Source organism: Cebus imitator, unplaced genomic scaffold (genome assembly GCF_001604975.1).
Source record: "Cebus imitator isolate Cc_AM_T3 unplaced genomic scaffold, Cebus_imitator-1.0 Scaffold441, whole genome shotgun sequence".
NCBI lineage: Eukaryota > Metazoa > Chordata > Mammalia > Primates > Cebidae > Cebus > Cebus imitator.
Genome location: NW_016107756.1, coordinates 700,948 through 720,189, shown reverse-complemented (window position 1 = coordinate 720,189; position 19,242 = coordinate 700,948). Strand labels below are relative to the sequence as shown.

At 47.2% G+C, this 19,242-nt stretch overlaps 1 long non-coding RNA gene across 1 annotated transcript in view; it reads left to right on the top strand.

Moving 5' to 3' along the window:
- The first annotated feature begins 9,409 nt into the window (after positions 1-9,409).
- LOC108290689 overlaps positions 9,410-19,242 on the top strand; it is a 13,479-nt gene continuing 3,646 nt past the window's right edge. The window contains exons 1-2 of the long non-coding RNA XR_005197175.1: positions 9,410-10,064; positions 11,978-12,121. This is a non-coding gene — a long non-coding RNA (uncharacterized LOC108290689). The remainder of the gene's footprint in view (positions 10,065-11,977; positions 12,122-19,242) is intronic.

The following is a 19,242-nucleotide window of genomic DNA, read 5'->3' as shown; positions in this document are numbered from 1 at the left end:
GGTGGTGGGTATCGTGTACAGAAGCATAGACCGCTGCAGTCCTGCCGAGTTGAAGAAGTCAAAGTCTGTGTTCTGGACAAAGGAAACCTTGGGGTATCTAGGGTGGGAGAATTGTGGTTCACTGGGTCCTTGCCCTGGGTCCTTTGACCTCAGCTGGAATGTCTCCACAGCCTCCCCAGATCCAGTGCCTCCAATCTCCAAAGGCCACCCTATCCCTAGCAGGAAGACCACGGGGTGGAGTGGGAAGGTAGGTACAGGCAGTGGAGGCAGGATGGTATCCACTTGGGAGGTGTTAGTCATGTAGCGGATGGTCCCTGGTGGCAGGGGGGAGGGGGTGAGTGTGTTGTTGATGGTGATAGTGACGTGGAGGTGGGAGGGCAGGGTCCCCACCTGGACCAGGCTGCTGATGTTGGCCTTGAAGGGGAGGTAGCCCCCCCTCATGCTCTAGCACATCGACCTTGTTCACCCACTGTAGACACAGGAGATATGGGAGGAGGTGGCAGGTCCGGGCATGAGGACGGACCCTGCTATGGGGCACTCCCTCACATAACCTGCAGCATGGGGCTCAGAGGCCTGCCAGCCACATGGGAAGAATGGCATCCCAACAGGGTAGATCAGGCCACCTATCCCTCTACACAGGGCACAGCCCCCAGGGCAGGGCAGGACAAGGCCCTCTACCATCCCACCCCAGGAGACAAGCTGTGGCTGCCAACTGGAGGTCCCATGTTGTTCAGCAACAATGCCCACCCACCTGCCCTACCTGCTCCTGGCCACACTGACCATGATGGCATAGGAGTGGTCACTGCCAATCCTTAGTACCCCTCTTGTGCACATATCCTGGGTCCACCTCTCCAGCAGGGTCACCTCCAGTTCACACCACACCCAGCCGACAGAATGCCACAGCCGCAAGTCCTGGTTGATGTCGTTGAAGCTGGAGGGAACCAGCATGTCCAGGGTGGGGCCCGTCTTCACAGAGAAGGGCCGGGCTCAGCTCGTAGGCCCCCAAAGGGATCCGAAACCAGCATGCTTCTCAGTTGTGCCCCCAGGCCTAGCACAAGCAATAACACATAGAGGGACTCTTGGTGGAACAGACAGATAACTTGACAGGTCAACTGCCAGGGAAGTTTGTGCATCTGGCCCAGTGGGGCCAGGATTTCCTCCTCAGAGCAGATGGGGCCTAGTATCTCCTGAGACAGGGGTGAGCCCAGGCCCACATCCCAGCCACAGGCAAGAAGGTTCAGACCCATGACTAAAAGGCAGATGACCCCGCTGTCTGTTACAGGGAGGAAGACTGGTTGGGGGATGGGGGGGCTTTGCTTAGCACACTGTGAGTGGGACACACACTGGCACCCAGCCCTCTCCTCCCTTCCTCCTATACCGAATGCCACAAAGTCAAAGAGGATGTAGAGGAGGCAAAAGCAGCCCAGACCTCACCCCCACTTCTCTGCTGACCACATCCAAGTTAGCAGGGGAACAGGGGTGGCATCCTTGGCCTGATATCACATCCTGTCCTCTGTCTGAACCTCAGAAACCAAGGTACTTTCCTGCCTCGGTAGAGCTGACCTCAGGATGTCTAAACTGTCCCCCCCTCCTGGATCCCCGGACCCAGCTTTGTGCAGCGCATGCTGCTCTGGCCAGCTGAGTGTCTCGGCTCATACCTGTAATCAGTGCTTTGGGAGGTCAATGTAAGAGGATGGCTTGAGGCCAGGAGTTCAAGACTAGCCTGGGCAATGTAGTGAGACCCTATATCTAAAATAAAGGTGTTTTTTTTTTTTTTTTTTTTTTTTTTGTCATCATTGTTTTTAATTAGCCAGGCACGGGGGACCCAGCTAACTTGCAATGCTTGCTAGAAGATAGCTCGGGCTTTTAAGTTAGGATTGTGCCACTGTGCTACAGCCCAGGCGATGCTAGGATACTATTAGCCGGGCATGGTGGCAGGCACCTATAATCCCAGTTACTAGGGAGGCTGAGGCTGGAGAATCGCTTGAACCCAGGAGGCAGAGGTTGCAGTGAGCCAAAATCAAGCCACTGCATTCCAACCTGGGCAACAGAGGAAGATTCTATCTAAAAAAAAAATTGCAAGAGGGGGATGCCCTGTGGGACCCCACTTTATTCCAGTAGGGAAGGCATGCTGTGGAAGAGGTAGAGGAGATCTGGAGACAGCAAAGGAGACACAGGATTATTGAGGGGACTTTCATACAGAAAACGTGCAGTGGCCGTGCCTGGACATAAGAACTACCATTTGTAAAAAGCACGCAGGGCTGCAGGCCAGGACAGAACATTTTTGCCCAGCATCCTTGACCTGTTACTGGTGGAAGGTATCCGACTTCCCAGTGGTGAATCCATACACATCTGCAACATCTTCCATTTTTGCCTTCTCAGAAGAAAGAATTCGACTGAGGGTCATAAGGCTGAAAGCCAGATGGAGCCAAGTCGCAGACCAGTAGTAAAGGTGCATTAAAAAGCAGGCCAGGACCAGGCACAGTGGCTCATGCCTATAATCCCAGCATTTTAGGAGGCCGAAGTGGGCGGATCACGAGATCAGAAGATCAAGACCATCCTGGCCAACATAGTGGAACCCCATCTCTACTAAAAATTAAAAAAAAAAAAATAGCTGGGCATGGCAGCGTGCACCTGTAGTTCCAGCTACTCGGGAGGTGGAGGCAGGAGGAAAGCTTGAACCGAGGAGGCAGACGTTGCAGTGAGCCAAAATCACATCACTACACTCCAGCATGGGTTACAAGAACAAGATTCCATCTCAAAAAAATAAATAAAATGAAGAAAGAGGAGAGTGGGAGCAGGAGGAGGAGGAGGAGAAGAAAAAACAGCCAGAGGAGAAAGAGAAGAAGAAACAGCCAGGGGCAATGGCTCCTGCCTGTAATCCCAGCAATGGAGGAGGATGAGGAGGGGGGGGGGAGGAAGAGAAGGGAAAGGAGAAGGAGGAGGGAGAAGAAGAGGGGGAGAAGAAGAGGAGGAGAAGGAGGAGGAGAAAAAGAAACAGCAAGGCGTGGTATGGCTCATGCCTGTAATCCCAGCAGTGAGAAGGATGAGGAGGAGAAACAGCCAGGAGCCAGGCACTGTGGCTCACACCTGTCATCCAAGCATTGAGGAAGAGAAGAGGGAGGAGGCGGTGGAGAAGGAGGCAGTGGAGGAGGAGGAGGAGGAGGAGGAGGAGGAGAAAAAGCAGGCATAGTGGCACACATTTGTAATCGAAGCTACTTGGGAGGCTGAGGCAGGAGAATCACTTGAACTCAGGAGGCAAAGGTTGCAGTGAGCAGAGATGGTACCACTGTACTCCAACCTGGGTGACAGAGCGAGACTCCATCTCAAAAATAATAATAATTGAAAAGGGTTTCACGACGTTAGTCAGGCTGGTCTTGAACTCATGACCTCTGGTGATCCACCAGCCTTGGCCTCCCAAAGTGCTGGGATTTCAGGCATGAGCCACTACCCCTGGCCATCTGTCACTTAGGCCTTTGCCTAGCTCAGGGAATTTGCATTTTTCCAGCAGAGGAAGCAATCAGATGTGCATTTGTCTCAGGTGAGCAGGATGACTTAGAGCTCAAAGTTTTTGATGCTCACAAGGAATTTTGTAGCAGACAAACTGGGTGGGAGTTATGTAGCTTTTTTTTTTTTTTAAGATGGAGTCTCAAAACACCAAAGGCTCCCAGGTTCAGAAACCTGAGTATTCACGTGCAGAGGACTTAAGTAAGACCCCTATGTTGCACAAGACAGAAACATTAACATAAAATGAACACCTAAGTCTAATCCTGAAACCAAAAAAGCTCCCATCTCAAAAATAATAATAATTGAAAAGAGTTTCACGACGTTGGTCAGGCTGGTCTTGAACTCATGACCTCTGGTGATCCACCATCCTCGGCCTCCCGAAAACATACGGTGACTATTTTGGGGAAACTTGAATCTGTGCACACCGCTTGCAAAAAGAAAAACTTAAGGAGATTATACCCAGAAATAATACAACACCTTTCCCATTTCTCTGACTTTATTTCCCAATGGGACACAGAAATTGCTGCTAATGAAAGCAAATGTAAACATGTTAGACAAAGGACAACTTTAAAATTTCTCAAGGAGAAAACAATGAACCCAAAGAAAAGGTATACTACAGATTGGGATAAAATTATGGAAAATCATGTATCTGACAGGAACTGTTATCTAACATACACAAGAAACTAAAGGTACTAGGTGGGCAAAAAGACAGAACAACTAAAAACTTTATGTATCCAAACAGGATACCCAAATACCCATTCAAAAACAAACTTGATAAGGAAAATATGACACATATACACTGTGGAATACTATGCAGCCATAAAAAATGATGAGTTCATTTCCTTGGCAGGGACATGGATGAAGCTGGAAATCATCATTCTCAGCAAACTGACACAACAATAGAAAACCAAACATCACATGTTCTCACTCATAAGTAGGGGTTGAACAATGAGAACAGATGGACACGGGGCAGGCGGGGGGACGGGGAATATCACACACCCGGGACTGTCAGGGGTTGAGGATGTTAGAGGAGGGATAGCAGGGGCTGGGTGTTAGGGGAGGGCTAACATTAGGAGAAATAACCTAATGTAGATGATGGGGGGATGGATGCAGCAATCCATCATGGCACAGGTATACCTGTGTAACAAACCTGCACATTTTGCACATGTACCCCAGATCTTAAAGTATAATAATTTTAAAAGGCTACCCAATGGAGAGATTGAGGGAGTCCCATATGTCACCCAAATGTACATATAGTGAACATGTTTTTCGAAACAACACAAAGACACAAAATCTGGAAAAGAAGATTCCAAACGTTTTCACCATGGAGAAATTAACAACTGTTTGTGATAATAGAGACTCTAATTATCCTGATTTTATAATTCTTCTGTGTCTGCACTAACCAAAATGCCCCACTCTAACTCCCCCCATTGTGTATCTTTACCATATGGATAACCTTTCAAAAAATACATAAATGTGCAATGCTGAAATTCATATGGACCACAAAACACCCAGAATTTCCAAAGCAATCCCGAGAAATCCAAACTACATCGGTTGTGTCACACTTACTGATTTTAAATGTCATTGAAAAGCTGAAACCCCATTCCACAGAGAGCAGTGGGATAGATGACAGGACCCAGACGTAAACCTGCACCCCTAATACCATCTGATATACAACAAAATCCACAAAAAATAAGCTTTGGAGAAAAGAATCCCTCCTCTCAATAGATGGTACTGGGACAAATGGCTAGACAGTTGCAGAAGAAAAACTGTTGGGCCCTGCTGTGTCTCACGGAATAAACTCAAAATGAATGAAAGATGTAAATGCAAGATGTCAAACTATGAAAAGCATGCAAGAGAACCCAGGAAATACCCTTCTTGACAGAGGATTTGGCACAGCATGGATATGCCTAAGTCTCCAAAAGCAAGTGCAACTACAATTATTGGCCGGTGTGACCTAATACACAAAAGAGCTGCTGCACAGCAGAAGAAATTACCCACAGAATAAACCGACAACCTGCACAATGGGAGAAATGTTTCCACGTAGGCATCTGATGAAGTCTAATATCCAGGATCTACCTTAAAGACGTTAAGCAAATAAATCAGCAAAACAAAAACCCAATGAAGAAAGGGCAAGGGGCATGATAATACGAATCTCAGAAGGCAGCTTACAGCAGCAAACAGACATGACGGCATTTCTCTACCACAGTAATCACCGGAGAAATGCAAAGCAAAAGGCCCATGAGATAGTATTTCACACTGGTCAGAATGACGATTATGACACCAGTCCACAAGAATGACTGCCATCAAGGCAGAGGAGGAGAGGGATGCTGGTCTGCTGTTGGTGGAAATGCAAACTAGTTCAGACACCATGGTAAACAATGTGGGGATTTCTCAAGTAACTTTCTCAACATCATTGATCCTCACAAAAATGTCCATGAAAACCACACTAAGATTTCATCTCATTCCACTCAGAATGAATACTACCAAAAACAAAACACAGTTTTGAAGGTGCCAGCCAGTGGAGACTTGCAGAAGGGTAACCTCTTAAACAGTATTGGTGGGGACGTAAATTAGTATACACACTAAGAAAAACGGCTAGAGGTTCCTGAAAAAATTCACTGTACAACTACCACGTCAGCTAGCAGCCCCACCACGAGTTCCACATTTAAAGCAGTTGAAATCCCTAGTTTGAAGAGAGCTATCTGCCTGCCCGTGGGTACTGAAGCACTTGTAACTGTGGTCAAGGTACAGAACCAACCTACCTGTCCATACACAGCTGCAGGGATGAAGAAACCGCCATACAGATACACCACGGAATATGTTTCAGCCATAAATCTTTGGGAAATCCTGCCATCTGCAGCCACATGAAGAAACATGGAGAACATCAGGTCTAACAAATGAGCCTGGTAGAGAAAGTCCCATTCCACATGGTCTCAGGCATGCAGACTGAAAAAGCTTTATCCCCTAGAAGTAGAAAGTTCAATGGGCATTACCAGAGGCTGCTGGGGAGATGGAGGGGGTCTTGGAAGGAATCAGTAATGGGTACAAAGTTACTCTCAGATGAGAGGAATCAATTCTGTATCAAAATCTTCCTTGTATCCTCTAATTACATTTAGTGTATGGCAAATTGTGTTTTAAGAAATATGAAGAAATAATGCTGAAATGTATGTGGAAATGTGAAACACCCTGAATTTCCAAAGCTATCCTGAGAAATACAAACCATGTGGGATGTAGCACATTCCCTGAGTTCTAATTAAATGAAAATCTCTAGTTAACCCACCCATATGTTGCCAGCATACACAGAGAAACACAGACCAGTGAGCAAAACGAGGGCACAATAATAAACACAAATAACACTGTGTACACAATCAGAAACACAAATTTATACAGAGTGAACATGTTTCAAAACACCACCAAAATGACACAATAGGGAAGGTTTTCAAAACTAAATAGCCACATGCTAAAGAATAATATAGGACTCTTATGCCATTAAGGGTGCAATAATCAACTCAAAAAGATTAAAAGATTCTATGCAAAACTTGCAACCATAAAGCTCCTATAAAGACAACCGCAGGTATGGGTATATTTCGGGCAACTTGGATATATGCTCACGGTTTACAAAAAGTAACAAAAATACAAGGGAAAAAATCATGGACAATGGACTGCTTTGGTAGTGACTTTTTTTCTTGATTTGCAACCAACAGCACAGCTAACCAAAATATTATGCAATATGTGGGACCATGTGAAACTGAAGAGTTTGTGCCCAACAAAGGAAAACAACGAACAAAATGAAAAAGCATACTGAAAATTATTTAAAAATCTGGGCACACACACAGTGGATAAGGGGTTATTTTTGAAAAGGCACAAGCCAGTAACACTACCAGCTGACAAAAAAACTAACAACAGAAAAATAACCAGATCAAAATTGGGCAAATAGCCTGAATAGATATCTGTGCAAAGACAGGAAACTGAACCAATGATTACAAAATCTTGGGTAACATTACTACTCATGAGAAAAATGCAGATCAAAACCACACTCAGATCTTATCTCACCCCAACTAGAATGAACATTACTAAAATATTAAAATATTTCAAAAGACATCTTCTGATATGAATTTCCAAAAGGGGAACTGTTTGTGGAAACATAAATTAGTATTAACACTATAAAAAAAAAAAGTTGGGAATCCTGCAAAGAATAAAACACAGAAAGAAATACCATGCCATTTAGCAGTCCCACTACTGGGTAGACATGCAACCTACCTGTTCATCCACAGATATAGAGACCAAGAAACTCTCGTATACATTCAGGAATATTCCTCGGCCATCAGAATAATCAAACAGCATCATTTACAGCAACCCAGATGAACATGGAAAACTATGTTAAATGTAATGAACTAGGCCCAGAAAGGCACACACTGCATGATACCACTGCTGTGAAATCTTAAGACGTTTATCTTCAATAGAAAGCAAAATATTGGTAACTGGAGTCTGGAAGATGGAGGGGGAATGGGGATTGGTTATGAAAACAAAGTTATCTTACCGTTAAAGGACTAAATCTGAGTGTTCTCCTCAGCCTGGTGACTGGACTTAACAATACTGTATTTTTCAAAAGAGCAAGAAGGGAGAATTTTGAATGTTCTCTCCACACAAAAATGATACCTGTATGAGATAACAGAAATCCTAAGTACCCTGATTTGATCATTAATCGATCTATATGTATGAAAATGTACCCCTAGTTATGGACTTTTATGTTGTGAAAAAAAGTTAACAGAAAGAAATACGTATTTGCTAAAAATCACAGGGAACAACAAAAGCAATGGTCTAAAGGAATCCTGAGAAATACAATCAAAGTGAGGACCCACAAACCTAAATGCCAAATGACAGTGCCGAGTGGCACTGCACAAACCTGAAAAATCTTTGCACAGCAAAGAAAACCACTTTCCAAATTTAAAAAAAAATCCTATAGATTAGGCAAAAATTTCAGGCAATCGTGTAATTCATGAGGAGTTGTCACCTAACGTGTACACAAAAAAACACTACAAAACAGAAAAAGAATCCATTCTAGAACCTGACCAGACAATTCTGTAGACATAAAATCGAACAACAGATAAGAGACTAGGTCCTCAAAATGAACTATTCATTAGGAAACTAATTCGACAGGCACAGTGGCTCGCGCCTGTAATCCCAGCACTTTGGGTGGCCTAGTTGGGTGGATCACCTGAGGTCAGGAGTTTGAAACTAGCCCGACCAAAACGGTGAAATCCCACCTCTACTAAAAATACAAATATTAGCCTGGCATCATAGTGGTGGGCATCTGTAGTCCCAGCTACTCAGGAGGCTGAGACAGGAGAATTGCCTGAACCCAGGAGGTGAATGAAGGTTGCAATGAGCCGAGATTGCGGCACTGCACTCCAGCCTGGGCGACAGAGCCAGACTCAGTCTCTTTAAAAAAAAAAAAAAAAAAAATAGAAATGCGGGTGTGGTTTTAGAAAAAGGGGAACTCATACTCTGCAGGTGGAAATGAAAATTAGGATACCCCAGCTCAGACACCAGTGGGGTTCAGGTCCCGGGCTTCACCACAGGCTCAGTGCCTATGCACTTCTAGACGCTGGATGCGGGTCTGACACGGGCACAGCCTTCCTGGCAGGGCTGCAGATGCTGCCACGGCCAGGACCCTACAACCGCCCCCACACATACGACGGGGGCCCAAATGCCCACAAAGAAGTCAGGGCCGGAAAGCAGGGAGCCGTGTAGAAGGAGCAGGGAGATCTGGAAGGTTCCTGGTGGGGTATGAGTCCCCGCCCCTTCCTGCAGAGACCTGCCTCCTCCTCCACCATCACGTGGAAGCTATCACGGCTTCTCCTAAGAGCCTCTGACCACATCTCCGCTTCTGCCGGCTCCCTCCGACCGCGCCGCCGCCTCAGCGGACTCCCTCTGGCCGCGCCTCGGCCTCAGCGGACTCCCTCCGGCCGCGCTGTCACCTCTGCGGACTCCCTCCGGCCGCGCCTCGGCCTCTGCGGACTCCCTCCGGCTACACGGCCGCTTCTGTGGACTCCTTAGGGCCATGGCGCGGCTTCTGCTGACTCCCTCCGACCCTGCCGCTGCTCCCACCAGATCCTCGCAGGAAGCAGAGTCTCGCCTTCCTTCCGTAGGGGAACCCAGCCGGCTGCATCCCTCGACTCAAACTGAAGCACTACCACCCCCTTAAAGGTACCGCAGCTCTGCCTGCCCAGCTGGATGAGACCAAGTCTTAGGCTAACCAATCAGAACATACAAATGAAGCCCAATGAGAGTAGACCTTGAAGTTTGCTCTCATCCAATCAGAACATGTAGTCTAGGCATGCCTTATATAAAGGACGGCAAGAGGGTGTCTCGCCATTTTGGGACTCAGAATTCTGCCTACGTGGGCCTTCCTGCTTCCAGCTGACTTAGAGGAGAAGGAGGAGTGGCCGCCCGCTGCCCATGCTGGAGGCTGGAGGCTGGAGCCTGCAGCATCGGGTCGCCTAGCTGTTGCGGTTGGTGGCGGTGACGGAGACTACAGCACAGCTGGAAAGGTAAAAAGATGGCGGGATAGATTCGCCATCCTGGCCTGCACAGCCTGAGGCATGGGGGACGGCTTGGGGGGTGCCCTGCCATGGGCAGTGGGCCCTATCCAGGGTGTCACTGCTGGTGTTGCGGGGGCTGTTTGGGGGGCTTATTTGAGGTGCCACTACCCACGGAGGAGAGAGGGTTGGGGGCCCTTTCCTGGGGTGTGCTGCCCATTGCTGGGGGGGTGGGATGGGGCCTGTCCCAAGCGGTACTGCCAGCAGCAGTGGGGCATTTTGTGGGCACTGTCGGGGGATGTACTGCCCTAGGTGGGGGGTGAGTTGGAGGAGCTATCAGGTGCTGCAATGCCCTTGTCGGGGATGGGTTGGTGGCACTATGGGGTGCAACACTGCCAGCGGTGAGGGGTGTGTTGGGGGTGCTATCAAGTGTTACATTGTCCCCAGTGGGTGGGGGGTGTGATATCCAGGACATCATTGCCTGTGTCTGGGAGCTGGTTGGGGACACTATCCAAGGCTGCATTACCCACATGGGGAGCGGGTTAGGGGCACTATCTGGGGCTGCAGTGCTGGTGGTGGAGGATGGGTTAGGATTACTATAGGGTGCTACACTGCTGGTGACGAGGAGGGGTGGTGTTCAAGGCACTTTGGGGACTACACTGAGAAGAGGTGGGGAGGCTTTTTGGGAGAGCTACACAGGGTTGGACTGCCCATGGAGGGGGGTAGAGGGTTGGTTGGGGCACTCTTGGGGCCGGATACACAGCCTGAGTCGAGGGGAGGTGGCGGGTGGGTTGGGTGCTCTCAGGGATCTGCACTGCCTGGCAAAGAGTGGGTGAGTGTGCTATTCCGGGCTGCGTTGGTTGTGGCAGGGGCAGGTTGGGTGCCCTGGGTTGTGGCAGGGGCTACCTGAGCTGTCCATGGTGGTATTTCCCAAGGTGGAGAAGGAGTTTGGAGTGCTATCTGTGGCTGCACTGCCCAAGGCAGGGAGTTGGTTGGGGGCGCTATCCAGGGCCACACTGTTCACAACAGGGAGTGGGTTAGGGCACTCACTATTCAGGGTTGCAGTGCTCGCAGTGGGGGGTGGTTTGGGTGCCATATGGGGGCATCACTGCCTGCAGTGGGGGCCTAGTGCGGAACGCTATCTGTGGCTACACTGTCCACCGCAGGGAGTCGGTTGGGGCACTATCCCGGGCTGTGCTGCCCATGGCAGGGGGGTGGTTTGCGGGTGCCATCGAGTGCTGCAGTGTCTAAGGCAGGGGCAGGTTAGGGGCTGCCATCACATGCTACACTGCCAGTGGTGGGGGATGGGGTGTTGGCACTATCCTGGGGTTACACTGCTGGTGGCAGCAGGTTAGGGGCTCTGTCAGAAGCTGCATTGCTGGTGGCAGGTGATGGAGGTTTCAGCAACAGTGGTGGTCTCTGAGAGAGGAGTGGTCCTCCTCTCCCCGGGCCCTAAACTCTAAAGGGCCATCTCCTCCTGCATGGTGGACACACTTTTCTGTGAAAATCCTGATCACAGCAGGGCACCCAGACCCATCGTGGTTCCCAGGCCCGAGCCCTCACATTCTGTGTTGCAGACTGCCAAGGATACCCAGGCATGCAGTAGCAGACACCATGGGGTGCCTGTGGGTGGAGGTCTCAGGAATGGGAACCAGCACTTTGGTGGGGACGGCTGGCTGGGGCTGAGTTTCTGCTGCTCCTGCTTCCCGAGCACAGCCTGGGTGGTCCCAGTCGTTCCTGTAGAGTGGGAAGCCCAGGCACTATGGCGTCTCCAGTCTCCACTCCCTAGCCAGCTTGGGCCAAAAAGAGATGCCATGGACTTTGGAGGATGGGTGTGAGTGCCTTCACTGAAACTGGCCTGTGCCACCCAGTGGCCAGCATGATAAGGTGGGGATCTAATGCTACCATTCTGTGTCCTGTTCTAGGCTTTTGTGGCTTTGCCCGCCCAGCTGCTCCATGCCAGGAGAAGGAAGAGCCATCTGCTGCATGCTGGAGGCAGGAGCCTGTGGCACCATGGCTCGCCTCGCTGCAGTGGGTGGCAGTGATGGAGACTGCAGAGCGCCGGAGAGGTAGGAGGGTGGCTGGCTGCCACCAGGGCAGGGACAGGGTGCAGAGGTGGCCAGGTGGCAGGAGCCTTTTAGAATGGGTCCCTGTGTTGAGGCAGACAGCAGTGGTATTGGCATTGGTGCTAGTGGTGGCCGCAGCAGCAACTCTGAGGACTGGGAAGGTGGGTAGAGTGCTGCAGGCTGGCCTGGCCTTGCCTGGCCTGGGGTGGGTAGGAAGCTGTGGGTGCTGTACCATGGGCCTCTGTGGTAGTGGTGGAGTCACAGCCAAGGCAAGGAGAAGTCTTCCCCAGGGAAGATGGAAGGGAGACTGATGCAGGAATTTTTTGCCCCAAGGAAATTGAGGTGGGATCAAAGGATTTTCATCATGGTATTGTTTGTTTGCAATAGTAAACCTTAGACACAACCTAAATCCCCACATTTATGAAAGAGTAGATAAATTATGGTACATCTTTGCAGTAAGATAATTGAGGCTTTTCCAAATCATTTAAAATAACATTTTACTGATTTATTAGCAATGTTGAATGTTGTTTGAATAAATGGAAAGGGAAATACTCATGATGTATTAAGTTTAAAATAAGACACAAACTACTGCCTTTCAAAGTTTAAAGATGTCTGTGTAGTTATATCATTGTTTACAAAGGCAGATCATATGACAGTGTTTAATATATTACCTCTGGGTACAGATACTCTAGGGTTTTTTTGTTAGTTTGTTTTCATTGCACTTTGCAAATTTTGTGTAGTAGCACAGTTTTTAAAAATATATTTTTCTCTAGACTTTGAAAGGAATGAAGATGGAAGGAAAGAGAAGGTAATGATTTCAAATAGATTGATAATGGGAATAGAAATCTTGTCCTCCTTGCTTGGGAGGAACATGATGTATTCACAGGTGTAAGAGCACAGCATACTGTGGGGTTTGGCTCACCCACATATAACTTGTGACTGTCATGGGTGCCACCGTTTCTGTAAGAAGGCCTTGCAAGTGATAATCCAGGTAGAGGAGCACCAACAAACTTCTAGAGGTTTTGTGTGTATTCGAGCCCCCAGCCTTTTTACTTAGTTCATTTCGGAAGTGTCTTTTGGGAAAACGCAAAGGAGCGTAATGGGGAGAGGTCATGAAAGACTTGCTTTACATCCTTTTGTGCAGCCACAGCGATTCCTTCCTGCATTAGCTATGTGGTCAGTTTCCTGATCTTTCATGTTACATTGCTTTTTGTTGAAAGTTTTTTTTTGTAATGGAAATAACTATGGTAAAGGGCCTTAAACAACTATTAATTTTGTCTCAAAAATCAGGAAGCCCATAGGTTGGCAGTTCTAAGAGTGGTGGTTGTTATCTTGGGAATTTTCATGGGCTTGTCATGGGCAATGGGTGAGAACAAATTCAGAAGTCAGCTGCTTACTGGACTGTAGATGGGGAGAGGGGAGGCAACTGTATTCTTATATGCACTCTCTCATTACCAGAGAGGGAATCTTCTCCCTCAGATGTCCTAGACTTTGCTTCAGGTACATTGGCCAAGGTGGTGTCCCAGGCTCATGACCCGTCTTCAGGGAAAACTGAGAAAGTGATAATTCTTTGTGTCTTTGCCTGTATATGTTTCTATGTGTGTCTCAGCGTGTGTATCTTTGTGTTTTCAGTCTTCTCAGTAGGGAAGTATAGCTCTCTGGTTAGGCAACCAACAAAATCCCCCATGAGTTCCTTTGAAGGTTTATTGTAAGAAGAAAAATCTTATTTTGGGAGCAGGGATAATTAATATGTGTAAGTTAGTTTCTCTCTCCTCACACCCTCCTTTTTCTTTTCTTTTCTTTTTTTTTTTTTTTTTTTGTGTGTTTTTTTTTTTTTTCTACCTTTTTTTTTTTTTTTTTTTTTTTTTTGAGATGGAGTCTTGCTGTGTTACCAAGGCTGGAGCACACAGTGGTGTGATCCTGGCTCACAGCAACCTCCAAGTAGAAGACAGGAAAAGGCAGCCCTCTCTGATGGGGACAGGCTGAGGGCAGACCGAAGTAGGAACATTCTGGGGAGATTTTTGTCTCACTTCCCCATGGGGCTGGAGCACTGTGTGGTAACTGTTGTTGTCATCATGAGACTGACAGTAGTAATCAGCCTAGTCCTTAGACTCCAGCCCAGAGATGGTCATGGAGGCAGAGTTGGAGGGCTGATACTAATCCACATATTTGCTCGCAGTGCTACCACTGCCACAGGTGCAGAAGATGCTATTCTTTTTTCCCAGAGACCCTGACACAGAGTGGGACTGAGTGAACACATTCTCCTACCAAGACCCTGCAAGAAGAGAACAATACTGAGAACAGTGAGGACAGATCAGGTCTGCTTCCCAGTGAGGAGAGAGAGGTCATCACAGGTGACATCCTGGAGACCTCCTTGAGTTCCCTTCAGGCAGCCACCAGTGCAATGAGTGAGGAAGGTCAGAATGAATGGAATCCAGGGCACGGTGAAGATGCCCCAGGCTCTGCTGCCTGAGCCCATAGCCAGGACTGCAGATAAAATGTTAAATATCCCACAGGTAGCTGCTCTGCTCATCTTATCTTATGTGAAGTGCTGATTTACTGAGCACAAAATGAATACACAATTGACTATTCCCCTGCCTTCTCCTTTTCTCTTGCAATGTCTGGATTCAGTAATGTGACCACACTTTTCCTCTTTCCCTCCAGCACATTCTTCCCCTTTAAATAATGAAGCCTCAAAATCATCTTTGGAGAAAGGCACAGACCACAGACTGTTTCTATGATTCTGTGTTTATTCCTTCCGACTTGTTCTTAACCTTGGCAAAAAAAAAAAAAACTTCTAAATTGATTGAGACCTGCCTCAGATACTTACCGTTTACGAGGATGTGAAGCAGTTTGTGTTCTCGCCATGCGCGTTGCTACGGCTATCGCTTGTTATCCAAACTTTTACTATCAAGCTCAAGAATTGAATGAAATCAGAGACTGTTAGTCCTTTCTACATAAACTCTTGCCATTCATGTGGGAGCCACATCATTTGGTCAGTGCTCTCCCTCCTGAGTCCAGCTTGGGGCTTGACTGTCATTATCCAAACCAGGAGCCAAATAGACTTGGAAGATTGAGGCAGTCAGTGTGCACAGAACAGGCACCAAGATTTTTGTTTAGCCACCGCGACTTATCTCTAGTGGGTGTAATACTGAGAAACGTTTACTTTGAGACTACATTGTTGTGTTTTAATTTTTACAAACATGTTTACATAACTAATTTTTATAAAATACACCTGTTGCTGAATACTTCTTGTCCCTATCTTGATAGTCATCACCCACATTTGCAAAGGGGGCCTTGCTCGAGTGTTTGAAAACGAATGCCCTCAGACAGACGTCCACCAGCCTGCTCCTCTCATTCCTATTTAAAGATCATGATCGGGTCCTTCCCTACAGCGGCCCCTGGTTTGCAAAGCTGGACACTCCTGTGTTGAAGATACGTTGATTCACGTACTGCATAAATGTTTTAGATTTTACTGTAAAGCAAACAATTCACATCTCAGACCCGCAGTCTCCCAAGGTCCATTGCCTGTATTGCTGAGGGGTGCACGGAGGCCTTTCTAACATTTCGCTCTGGAGCTCAGCATTACCATTCTAGTAGGCGGCGAGATAGACAGGAGTGGGAAAGGCAGCCCTGGAAACCTTGCTCCCTCTAGCAAACAATACCCACTAGCAATGAGGAGAAAACAGCAGCCACATCAGACTTGCAGTTCGGCTTCTCTGGTCCTGACTGGGACTTATCTGACCCTGACAGGAGATAACTTCAGTAGGGACTTTCCCTAACAGCAAGCATGCACCCTTCAACTTGGCTTGCCCTAAAGGTAACATTTACTTATTATAGTGGTAAAAAACACACCCCTGGGTAGAGATTTCAGACATCGATAAGACGTGATATATATACTAGCACGCATCACCATAGAGCGTGTGCACCAAGGAGACCACCCAAAATGTGCTTGCTAGTAACATCCCTTCACACCCTTTTCATGAATAATTATGTAAGACCCTCATAGAGGAGCTTCCCCCGTGGCGACCTACGCTGTCTTCTTCTCCAAGCAGCCCGCTCTACTTGGCTTTCAGAGTGTACTGTGTCTTTAAATAAATTCTACACCTGCTTCACTGTCACTGCTTACCTCTTGGCTAAATTCTTTCCTCTAAGAAGACAAGTACTGAAGACCCCACACTCCCGGGTAACACTATCAACTCTTTCTCCTTTTTCTCTGGAGCTGGTGCTCAGATGGTGAGTGCCCTATGCTAATGGTCCCAGAGCGGGAGCCTGTTTGCCCCTGTCTGGCCCTCAGTAATGTCCTTGGTCAGCTGCCTGGTAACAGCTGTCGATTACCAGAGGGACCAAGTGATCAGCACCAGAGTCAATCACTTCACAGAGGAGCTGAAGTGGACAGGGTCAGCTCAGCCCTCCTGGACCAGGGTGGGAACATCATCCCATGATGGCAGGTCAGTGTCTCAGCTACCTTGGAAGCACCTCTTCATAAACTACAGGGATCATTTAGATAAAAGTATAGTCTGTTGATTTTTACACCTTTATAAAAATCTTTGCTAATACCTATCTGTTAGCTGTGACGATTACAATTGTTTTTATTTTTTGTTTTGTTTCTCATTACTAAAGATATTCTATGGAGCTTTAAAGCCTCCTGCTGTAAGAAACTAGTAAAGAAACATACTGTGTGGAGAAAGGAAAATTACCCACAATTCTTGTTCTCTAAGGTACATGGTTGTCATTCCACCAGCCATTCTCAGCAGTGTCCTGAGGACCCTCAGATGTGTTTCATTCCCTTAGCATTTTAATCCTCTCCTCCACTCTCAACTGCCACTTTTCGCATGAATGGGGAAAGGGGTTGGGAGAGACATCTCCTGTCTTGGTCCCACGGATTTAAAGTTCAAGTCAGAAGCTCCAGTGGTTGCCCGTGTGTAGTAGTCAGGGGGGCAAGACAGATGTGGGGTTAGTAGTCTTTCCTTCTCTGTATATCTGGCAGGCTCTCTCCTCAAGCTGGGGCTTCATGGAGTCCCAGAATGTTGAACTTGAAGTAGTCTCAGCAGCCATGCTGCAGCTGGAGTCAGCCCATCCAAGTGTTGGTCTCACTCCCTCGTGACTGGGATGCTTGGAAGAGCCAAATGGGCAGGCAGGCTTGGAGAACATGTGCTTGCACAACTAAAGTGTACCTTGAACCATTTGATTGCAACTACATGTGTGCGTGTGTGTGTGTGTGTGTGTGTGTATTGGGAGGATGCATAACAGTCTCACTGAGGGGTTACTAACATCTAATAGAGGGACTTATGCGTCTGTGAAACCATCACCATTATCAGGACAGCGAGCATGTCCATGTCCCATAGGTTTTCTTCTGCTCCTTTGTGATTCCTTTCTCCTGTCTCTCCTGCCTGGCTCCACCCCAAGCAATGACTGATCTGCTTTCTGTCACAATATATAAATTGGCAACTACTTATAATACCAGTTCTAACCTCATCAGGCAAATACTTTCTTTTTGTAAATTGGGCTTTTCATTGTGTGTTCAACATTCTTGATCCCGAAAGAGTGAGAGAAAAGCTGGTGTGGGCCCCTCTTGGGAGGCCTGCCCCTATCCACGGACCAGCATGGCTCACATGCCTTGGAGCCTCTGCCCGCAGGACAGCCCTGACTGCCCGTCCACAAGCTTTGCAGTACCCTCTACCTTTCCTGGGCAGGGTCTGTGCAGTGCAGAACTTTCTCCCAGTCCTTGCACCAAATAACGAATGTCAGAGATAGTACATTTGGAGCCAGTGGCTATGCCCTCACCTCTAATGCCTGCAGTACTGAGCTGCTAAGCAAAAGATACCTCCCTTTTTGATTTTTCCTCAGGGTCTCGCCCTTTGTACTCTGCTCTTCCTTATGCAGGATCTCTCCTCTGTCTGCTCTTCTCCCACCTCCTGCAGTCCCTGGACCCCCCTTGGCAATGCAATGAGACTCTTCTATATCCTCAGTCCATTGCAGGACCACAGCTCTGACCTGGCCCTCCTCCATTTTCTAAGCCCTGCACCTGTGGGGTTGGGAATGGGCACCAACACAACCCCAATGTGGCATCAGTCCCACCATCTCCAATGCAGGAAGAGTTCCAGATGTCAGGAGCTATGGCATTGTCCTGCACACATGGCATGTCCTGGACTTAGAAAATGATGGTAATGATATTTTCTCACAAAATAGACAATAACATCTATGAAAGTGCCTAGTTCATTTTCTAGCACAAAATATATATCAAAGCAGTGGGGTTTAGTAGGCATATGTAGATTTTAAAGCTCTTCAGAAGTCAGGTAAAGATTTCTTTAATAATTAAAAAGAAAACAAAACACTACCCCAAAAGGAGAATATCGATACATTGGATGATAGTAAAATTAAGAATCCCTCAAGAAATTCAATAAGAGAGGGAAAAGATAAGTCACATGGGAAATGAATTTGTCACACATGTAACAGGCAAAGGACTCATGTCCAGAGTGTATGAAGAATTTCTACAAATGAAGGAATCCAACAGAAAAATAAACAAGAGAAGAGAATAGGAACTTCTTAAAAAAAAAAAGAAAAGAAAAAAAGAAGAAAGGAAGGAAAGACAAATGAACATCCAAATGGCCAGAAAGCATATAAAAATGCCCAGCCTCATAAACCATCAGACAAATGTAATCCACAATGAGAAACCAATATACACCAGCCAGCATGGCTAAAATTAAAAAGACTGTTAATACCAAGTGTTGGTGAGAACGTGAAGTAACTGAAACCTTTATACACTGCTAGTGGGAATGTGAAATAGCACACCTACTTTAGAAAATTCTTTGGGAATACTGCTAAAGGTGAGCACCCCTATGATCCTGAAATCCCACTCCAACGTGAAAACCCAAAGGAAATGCATCCTGATAGAGGCACTCTTCATAATAGCCCAAAGTTCATCACAGAAGAATGGACAAATATATATTATACCATGGAAATTTTATAGTAATGAAAATAGGTTAATAACTGCCATGCAAGGCCGGGCGTGGTGGCTCATGCCTGTAATCCAAGCACTTTGGAGGCCAAGGCGGGTGGATCACCTGAGATCAGGAGTTCAAAACCAGCCTGACCAACATGGTGAAACCCCATCTTTAAAA